Source organism: Mastomys coucha, unplaced genomic scaffold (assembly GCF_008632895.1).
Source record: "Mastomys coucha isolate ucsf_1 unplaced genomic scaffold, UCSF_Mcou_1 pScaffold18, whole genome shotgun sequence".
Classification (NCBI taxonomy): domain Eukaryota; kingdom Metazoa; phylum Chordata; class Mammalia; order Rodentia; family Muridae; genus Mastomys; species Mastomys coucha.
Genome location: NW_022196900.1, coordinates 99,068,339 through 99,077,095, shown reverse-complemented (window position 1 = coordinate 99,077,095; position 8,757 = coordinate 99,068,339).

Genomic DNA, 8,757 nt, shown 5'->3' with positions numbered 1-8,757 from the left:
GTAATCCCAGCAAGGAGAAGACTGGAGCAGGAGGATGATCATGAGTGTGAAGTCAACCTGGACTACACAGAGATATCCTATCCCCACACCTAATTTACCATTTACCATGGAGCCCTCTGAGCTGGGAAGGTGACAATCCAGCTGGCAGGTGGCATCACATACTTCTTTCTGCCCTCAAACAGGGACAGTCTATACTCACTATCTGCAAGGATGGGAGCACTTCTTTAAAACAATATCACACATCACCTTCTCTGTGCCCTCCCTTCTCCTGCTGGACCCCTTTGAGTTCTACATCACTTTCTTCTTCTTACAAAGATGTCCTGAGGGCTAGCTGAACCTCAGGACTGATCCATCTTTGGGGAGACATTGATGTTCACCCTCCAGGTTGATACCTCCTAACAAATGACTGGATAAGTACCCACATCCCTCTTTCTTTTCTTCTTCAAAGCTACCAGAGGGCTCAGGCTCTCCATGCTGCCCACAGAGCTATTAGACTCCCTAGGGTTGTGAAGTGGCCTTGCAGGTCTCCCCTGGGGCAGCAAGAATGTAGCTGCTCTCCATACAGTTTCTTTGTTACTAAATAATAATAGTAATAATAACAATAGCAAGATAATAGTAATAATATGAAATAATGCTTATTATTTATTACTATTATTATTAGTGTTTTTTGTGTATGTGTGTATATAAGTGACATGTGGAGGTCAAAGGACAACTTTTTTGGGAGCTGGGTCTCTTCTTCCACTCTGGGTTTTGGAGATGATGTGGAGACAGTCACCAAGCTTCCATATCAAGCTTTTCGAACCCATGCATCCATCTCCCTGGGCCAAGTTCCAACTCTCGGATGTAGGATGGCTGTTTTGGACAGAAGCATTCTTGCATCTGTCACCTCAACAATCTCCGACATTAGGCATGGAGCAGGGCTAGAGCCAGTGACCCACAATCGGATCGCAGAGGCTTTGTGGTGAAGAGACAAATAGGATCCTTTACTTTACTACGTGCACTTCCCAGCACCACTTGTCCCCTTTAAAAGCAAAGTTCCTATGTGTTTGTTTCTCAAAATAAGAATACCAGTAGTTAGCTGCAGCTGGACAATGCAGGGCGGGGGGAGATCATAGTGCCTTCCAGATCCCAGGATGGGAGAGTACAGCATAACTTACATTGATCCGAACAAACACAAGCTCCTCCTGACAGCACACACACTTAGTAATGTGGGCTTGGGAGGCCAAGGATTGCCTTATAAATTGTTTTACACGTCCCTGGCATAAAATAAGGCAGACGAATAGACAAGTGCTTGATACGATTCTCCCATGAAATAGACGTCTACATAAAATAGCTTCTGTTAATTGTGTGTCTTAACTAGACAGCTAGCTCTGAGAACCCAGGGTGATGGTGCAGAGGAATTCCTTTATGGATGCTGGTTTGAATAAATCCACCCTATTTGGCTAATAAATGCTTTCCTCGGGTCACTTTTTCACAGGTAAAGAAGCTCTGAGTATTGTTTAAAAGAGAACTTGAGGCTGGGTAAGAAGGCTCAGTGTGCAAGCATGGGGACCTGAGTTCAAATCCCAAGCAATCACATAAAAAGTTGGGCGTGGCTATATATGCCTGTAATCCTAGCACTGAGGAGAGGGGTGTGGAGGCAGGAGGATGGCTGGGGCTTGTTGTCTGCAAGAATCACTGAGAAACAGCAAAGCTCAGGTTTAGGAAGAGACTCTAGCCCTGGGGAACAAGGCAGAGTGACAGAGAGGGACACTCCATGGCCTCTGCACACACAAGCACATGTTCCACACAATAAATCCATTCATACAGAAAGCATAATGATAAATTTTAAAGGGAAGATCCAGACAAATCTCCTACATTTTACCACTTTACATTCCTCAAAAGAGATAGTATGCCATCCATAAGTCCCAGGCTCTTATCCGTTGGCCCTTGAGGAATGTTAAAATCTAATTCTTCTCCTTGGCTGGTGCCTCTTGCATTGTCTCTGCCGTAGCCTTGAATGACATCACAATCACTACATGGTCTGTGTGTAAGAAGATGTATTTCTCCTGGGAATGGTGATCTGGAAGCATAAAGTATCCGTAGCCGGGGTGGGGGCAGGACAATGAACTGGGCTGGCAAGATGGCTTCCAACCAGCCTGATGACCTGAGATCAATCCCAGAGCCCACGGGGTGAGACAAGGGAACCAGCTCCCGCTAGCTGTCTTTTGACTTCTACATGCTTGCCATCACGTGTATGAACACAATGTACACACAAATTGTCATTTGTTTTGTGCATCTATACAAAACAAATAAATATATGCAAAAAAAACAGTTTTAAAAAACAATGAGATCAGAGGGAAATGGAAGCTACAGAAGTGTATGCAAGAGAAGGAGACATCAGCAAAGCTAAGCAGAGAGCTTTTCATACTGCCTGCTAAAGGAACAAGAGGAAAAGGATAAGAGAGAGCAACAAAGACATCACAAAACCCTCACAGTTGTGGGAATATGCCCCTTACCACATCTAATACTTCCTCCTTTTTTGAGACAAGGTCTCACTTTGTAGCCCTGGCTGTCCTGGAATTTGCTGTCTAGACCAGGTGGGCCTTGAACTCACAGAGGTCTGCTTGCCTCTGCCTCCTGAGTGCTGGGATTTAAAAGGCCTTTAAACCCAGCCCGATCACTTAGTGGTTTTAAATGTGTGCAACTCCTTAACAGCACAGAAAGCAACTTTTCCTTGGTAAGAGATCACAGGACCACTTACACTATCTGTGAGAGGAAATTTTACCTATTTCAGGTAGGTCTGTTAAATTCAAGCTAGTGAGGTCCCATTTTTAAGTGTGTGTGTGTGTGTGTGTGTGTGTGTGTGTGTGTGTGTGTGTGTGTGGTGTGTGTGTGTGTGTGTGTGTGTGTGTAGTGAATGTGGGCATGCATAGCCGTGTCACTGACCCCTAAAGTGCCCTTTTTTTAAGTTAAAAGAACCAATTTACCAAATGGGTCCCCAGGGGTCGAAGAATTAATATCCTGTTCACCCGGAACAACCCCCTCCGTCCCTTGCCTCTGCAGTGGCTCAGGACCTTGGGCAGAGGTGAAGGGCATTGGGTTAGAAGGGACACAGATGGTCTTACTGCATCCATGTGTTAGCAGGGAAATGGGCAAAGAGAGAAGAGATGGGGCCCTAGGACTGGGCATACCCACATCTTTTTGTGCTCGGAGTTAGTGAATTAAATTCCTCGGCATCCCTACAGTAGTGAAGAAGTCACGTCCTGTTTTTCCAATGAGAAATTTGAGACTCTCAGGGATTAGATAATTCACAGAGTGCCACAGAGCTACAAAACACAAGGCTGTGGCTTGTGGTAATCTACACCTTACCAAATCCAATCTCTACCTCCCTAGCCCCCCTGTTTTGAGACAGGGTCTCACTGTGTAGCCCTGGCTGACCTGGAACTTGCTATGTAGAATAGGTTGGCCTCCATCTCATAGAGACTCAGGTCTGACTAGCTAACCGCATAGCCTAGGAACAGAAACAATGTTCTCCCTGGAGGAGGAGGGGGAACACTGATGAGTGAGCACCAGCCTGCCTGGAAGCTGTCTGTCAAGTAGGATCTTCACTAAGCAGAGAAACTAGGGTTGCTGCCCAGTAAAGTAGGGGTTGGGATGTAGCTCAGTTTACAGAGTGCTCAGCTAATAGGCTGGGTTCCATCACCAGCATCACATGATGGTGAAAGTCTGTCATCCCAGCACTCGAGAGATGGAAGTTCAAGGTCACCCTCAGCTATATAGGGAGTTAAAGGCCAACCTGGATTACACAAGATGTGTGTGTGTGTGTGTGTGTGTGTGTGTGTGTGTGTGTGTAAAGATAAAATAGTAGAGTGTGAGACCTGACCTTTGTGGCTTTGTCAGGAGAGCCTCTTGGAGATTGTTCTGAGATCCTGGAAAATAAAATGGCACCCACTACATTGAAACAGTCAGGGTGGAGGAGAAGAGGTACCTGCGAATTGGCTCAGTTCTTTGATGCTTCGCTGTGGGTAAAAATGTTCATCTCAGAGTCTTATATTATGCTTGGTGGTTGGTTTTCTTCATGGTCACCCACAGATGCTGTGACAGAGCCACCATCTGACAGAGCTCCTAGCTCTGCAGCTAGGAGTGGGGGCCTTGTGAGACCCTTCCTGCTTCATGCCGGAGTGTTGACTGGCTTGATCTTGTGCAAATCTCGCACCGGCAGCCATAGCTGCTAGGGATTTATGAGTTTACGAGTGTAGTCTTCCTGTCGTATCCGGAGACATCGTTTTACCTACTCTTCCTTGACTTCTGGCTCTTACAATCTTTCTGTCCCCTCTCTTCAGATGGTCCCTGAGCCTTAGGATTGGTGTCACACTTGTGACTTTAGCATTGTACAGATGCTCAGTCCCCACACTTGGACCAGCTGGCACCACTGAAGGTCTGTTTGTCAATGAATCTGCAAAAGGGACTGCGTTGATTCCACACAAACACAGAAGGGACACACCTGGTCACCCTCCTGAGTTCCATATGAGTCATTGCTTGGGAGGCCACACCACACGTCACACTAATGACTGCATTATGTCCACACAGATAGAACCTTACGGACATCAGTGTATATGGTCAGCCCTCATGCACCAGCCTTGCCATTTCACGGCCACCGGCTCTGCTCTAAAGCCTGACAATTGTCTGTCCCATTTTGTCCCTCCAGCTTCTTTGTTTCAGCACAGTGGTTGTGAGGGTACCGGACAGGGCCCTGTTGTCTGAACTTACTCCTCTGCCTCCATCCCTGTGAGTCTTCTCACCCACTGCCAACATCTTCTAAAGATGTTGTCCTTTTCCCCCGGAGTGCATGTTAAAACCCACTCAGCCAAAGTAAACCATGGAAATGCACAAGAGATCCATCTCCTAGATTGGCCGGGATTCACATGTGACAATTTGAATAAATATAGCATCCATCTGCAGAAGGGAGGGGAATTCTCCAAGGACTCTGGCAGAGGAGGTGGGAGATTCCGGTCAGATGACAGGGAGAGAATAGACAGGCCATCCCCTATCAGCCACCCCTGAGGCCGACAGACTTCTAGCATTCACACAGTCCACACTGTGCCTGGAATTTTGTGAGTCCCTGCCCTCGTATCCAAAATGGTGGACTCCAACTTTATCATGCATTGGATTCTCCTATGCAGCCTGCTACAGATATGGATGTGCAGATGTGCTCTGCCCAGGGCTTCTGGTAGATCATGAGAATGACCTAAGTCTCTTTTTATTTTTACCACTCTCGCGAGCGTGCATGCGCGTGCATGTGTGCGCGTGCACACACACATACACAAGCATATGGAAGACAGAGGTCAACTTTGATTACCATTCCTCAAGCACTCTCCAGCTTGATTTATGAGGCAGAGTCTTTTCCTGGCTAAAAAATAGTCAAGTAGGCTAGAAGGTCTAGCCATGGGGCCCATCTTTGCCTGATCAGCACTTAGATTCTGGATGCACACCACTATGTGTGGCTGGCTTTCTTCGTTTGGTCTGTTTTTTGAATGTGGCTTCTTCTGGGGGTTTAAACTCAGGTCCTTATGCTTGCAGAGCAAGCACCTTCCCAATGGAGCCACCTCCTAGCTCCTAGCCTTCTTGGTTTTAACAAACATCTTCTGAAGATTCCATATTAGGGAGGACTTCGTGCCCACACTGAGAAAGACTGGGAGCAGCCTGAAGTTTAGAGGGGTGCCTCACAGAGCCTGGCAGGGGATGTTGCCCTGTGTGGGGGGGTGGTCTTTAACTTCTTAAGACACCGGCTGAGCCACCTTCTCAGATGCTCCCCGCATCCTGTGGTAACCGTGGGCCAAGCCTTAATAAGTACCAAGGTTCCATGGTCACCGACTCCGAAGCCAAGTAGTCTACCATATGCCCACTCCTCCTCCAGACTCTACCTCCCACCTGTCCTGCACAGGGATCCCCACAAACCCTTGGCAGTCTCTCAGTTTGCAGGAAATGTGCATGTATGCCACCTCCAGCTTCCCAGCCAGACAGAAGATGAGTCCCAGATTGAGTCAGAGAGGAATCTGGGCCACATGTGGGAGTAGCAGAAAGGCTGGACCCCAGCTCACCCATGCAATAAACGTGTGCGGAAGGACCTGCAGGCAGGGTCAGAGCTGTGGGGAAACCTTCCAGGAAGCCCTCAGAGGATTGAGTATCAGCTCCCCAATCCAGCCCCCTCCTCACCCTCAGGATTGCAGCAAGAGGAGAGAGCTTGCGACTAAGTTTCCCAGGGACAACAGAATTTTCAGAGGGTTTTAATGAGGGAAGTGAGACTATTTGTGGATATGGAGGTGTGGGGACAGGGGACATGAATTTTCTTCACTCTCCACACACTCTTTGGAGAAGTGTCAGTGGTGATCGGGGCGACAAAATCAGAACTGAGAAGATGACCCCCTCCCTGGTCTCACCATTCGAGTCCTACACTCCAGCTGTGGTAGCTACATGTGGTGGGGGAGGGGAGAGTTTTAGACAAGGAATTCCATTGCAATGGAATAATCGAGTTAGGTCACCAAAGAGATATTTATTTCTGGGAATGCCAACACAAAATAGAAAATGCCCAGGGACCTCCCCTCAGGTGAGTCACACTGATGGTGACCTACCTCTCCATCCGTCCTCCACTCTAGCTCAAGGTATCAAGTAAACAGACAGAGCAGCCATCTATGGATGAGCTGTGCTATGAGATGTCAGAGTGGAATGGTAACTCTGAGAGACAACAAGGAATTAAGGACAGAGAGTCAGAGGAGAAGATTCTAGGCTAGAGAAAAGCGAAAGGAGAGGAAGGCTCTAAGTGGGGAGAATTGAGAGCTGCAGCACAAGGAGCCCATGGCCTGGCTGCGCTAGGCCGAGGCCTCTCCTTTAATTTAGAATAGGACATGATACAACAGGAAGATGGGTCGCTCTCTAGAACGGGGCGTTAATTGCTTCTGACTCCTTCCCCAGCACCTGCAGAGTCTCGTTTCTGCATCTAGCCTCCATTTGTCTACAGCCAAGGAAGAAGCTAGAGGACGGGAGGCCTGTGGCCTTCTGCTACCAAGAGCACTCTTACACTGTGGAGGAGAGCAGCTATGGACGTGGGGGTCCAGGATGTTATTCATGACATCTTCCCTTTTAGAGGGTCCACTCTGGAGTTTGGTGGCAAGGCTACTCTGTTTCTGGGAAAGGAGTGCATGCAGGTGGGCAGATGGGTTGTCATCTGCTAGGAGTGTGCACTGAGCCTTCGTTCATTTTCTCTCCCCTCTCTCTCCTCTCTTCCTTCCTCCCTCCCTCCCCATCTCTCTCCTTTCATCATCTTTGTATGTATGGCATGCATGCCTGTGTATAAACATGTTTGTATGTGCATGTGCAAGCCTTCATGTACGTTTGTATAGGGGCCCAAGGTTGATGTCAGGAATCAACCTCCATCCTTCTTCCATGTTATTCATTGAGACAGGCCTCTCAATCAAACCCAGAGCTCATTGATAAGGCTAGTCTCAGTACCCAGCTTGCTCTGGGTACTGCCCTATCTTCTGATTCCCGAGGCTGGAATTACAGGGAGGCTGACTCACTCAAATGTGACATTTACGAGGATTCTGGGGACTTGAACTCTGGCCCTCTTGCTGGCACAGGAGCACTTCAACAACTTGGCCACCTCCCCAGCCCACTGAGCACTGATGCTTGCTAGGAAATTCCTCTCTCTGAGCTGCTATGAGGAGACGTGGGTTCTGCAGCTCTTTCGTTCCTTGGGGTCATCGCAGGAGGAGCAGACTGCAGGGATGGACATCATGAAGTAAAAGTAGACACTGGGGGTCAGATCAGGTGTACCCTCAAGCTCTCTGCCTGAGGTCAGGGTGGCCCAACTGATAAAGGTGCCCTTTCTTGATCAGAAAAATGAAGTAAACAAAACCCTGGAATTCTTTTAGATCACAGAAGGCATCCCTTAGGTTTCTAAAGCAAGGGCTAGGAAACCTCAGAGAGAGCAATATGGAGAGACTCAAGAGGGCTGCGAAGACAGCTCAGTCAGTAATGAGCTTATCGTCCCAGCTGGAGGAGAACCTGGCTTCCAGACCCCAATACTCATAAAAATTGAGATATGCCTCCAATTCCAACACTGGGAGCAGAGATAGACTTCTGGGGTTCACTAGCCATCCATTCTTATCAAACCTGTGAGCTCCAGGTACAGTAAGAAAGTCTATCTCAAAAAATAAGATAGAAAGTGAGAGGAAGTCATGGATATTGACCTCTGACCTCCACATACATGTGCACACAAGAAGGTATGTGCATATTTCCATGCACACATAACAGACACACACACACACACACACACAAGTAATACAGGGAAGAGAGAGCGAGAAATCCTCAACCTGTGCCTTGCTTCTCTCCCTCCCTATGTGTTTGTTTTGTTCTGATTTGAAATGAGGATGCCAGAGTGTGGGACGGTCTCTCCATGGAGGGAGGATGAGTAACACTCCCTCGGCTTGTTTACTGTACGAACACCCTCACACAGAGCGGAAAATTAAGCGCTGGCTATGGGCTGGGTGTCAAAATGGGAAGAGAAACAAGAGAAACTCCAGCCACCTTCCTCTCCTGCCCACAAGTTCACAGCGAAGCTCGAGGAACATGAAAATAGACACACCACTGCCCTTCTGGTGAGTGTTATAGAGGGTGTGAACACACAACCACGACGATGATGATACCACCACCATCACCACCACTATCACCACCATCACCACCACCACCATCACCACCACCACCATCACCACCACC